A 1,228-nucleotide genomic window follows, 5' to 3' on the forward strand; every position below is an offset into this window, starting at 1 on the left:
GTTGTTTCGATTTACATCTCTCTTAGAGCTAGGGATTTTGAACATTTCTTCATGTGCAATTGATTTTGGACCCACTAAGTAAATTCTAAGTAGGGAAGTTTCTGGGGTCCCTTATGTGGTGTGTTACTGTTCTTCCTCCCCCCCCCAAAATGGGTGGCCTTTGAGCGTTAGACTAAGGGTAAGGGTGGAGCCCTGCTCAAGGGTGGGGATTTAAAATTGTTGGTGAGGTGATGGATCTGTGGGCTGGCCTGGGGCCTGGGTGCTTGGAGTCTCCCTCCACTCTGGAAGTCTGTGGTCATCTCGATGGTGGTTTCATCTTGATGGTGGCCAGGCAAGGGAAGTCTCCTTTTGGGGTGTGTTACTGTTCCTCCCCCCCCAAAAGTGGGTGGCTCTTGAACCTTAGACTAAGGATAAGGGTAGAGCCCTACTCGAGGCTGTGGGTTTAAAATCCTGCAGGGCCCTCAGGCCTGTGGCCCTCAGGCCAAATTCATTAATTTTAGAAGAATATTCTTTAAAAGACACAGCAATCATTTGTCTATTTGCTGTACTGAACAACTTGGAGTTGCTGTGATGTTGAACACTATCCCATAGTTGTGTCAAATACCATAATGGTTACCCATTATGTACAATGGTTGGATGAGCTTCCAGATTGATTCATGTTGGGAAGTAGGAATAGCATCCACTTCTTAAGCGAGATGCCTCTGGAAACTCTACAAACTCTCTTATAAATGTACAGAAATGATGTTAATCATAGAACAGAGTTCAGGTCTTTTGTGCAAAACTTACTTTGAGTCATATTCTACTCGACAACACTTAACCACTGCTAAGTGAGACTAGTGCTGTCATATCTGGAGGAACATTCTTCCACTTTGCACATCACTCTTTGTCAATGTGCTGTATGAGGTAACCTGGGTTTACCATGATGCTGAACCTTGTGCCATGGGGATATCAAATACCAGAATGGTTTTTCTATTGTGGACAGTGTTTGGTGGAGCTCCCAGTTATAAAGCAGGTTGGGAAGCAGGAGTGGCACCCACGTCCTAAACCACATGCCTCTGGAAACCCTATGAACTTGGAGAAACAACAATAGTTATTGGAAAGGCATTAGGTCTTTTGTTTATAGAGTTGATACGAGTCCACCTCAACTTGATGGCAATCAACAATAACAAGAAGAAGTAGGTTCAGGGAGATCTGGTAGCCTAGTGATAAGAAACTGTTATCAGTAATC

The sequence above is a fragment of the Elephantulus edwardii genome, unplaced genomic scaffold (assembly GCF_000299155.1).
Source record: "Elephantulus edwardii isolate Elephantulus edwardi_28Jun2011 unplaced genomic scaffold, EleEdw1.0 scaffold00296, whole genome shotgun sequence".
NCBI classification, from domain to species: domain Eukaryota; kingdom Metazoa; phylum Chordata; class Mammalia; order Macroscelidea; family Macroscelididae; genus Elephantulus; species Elephantulus edwardii.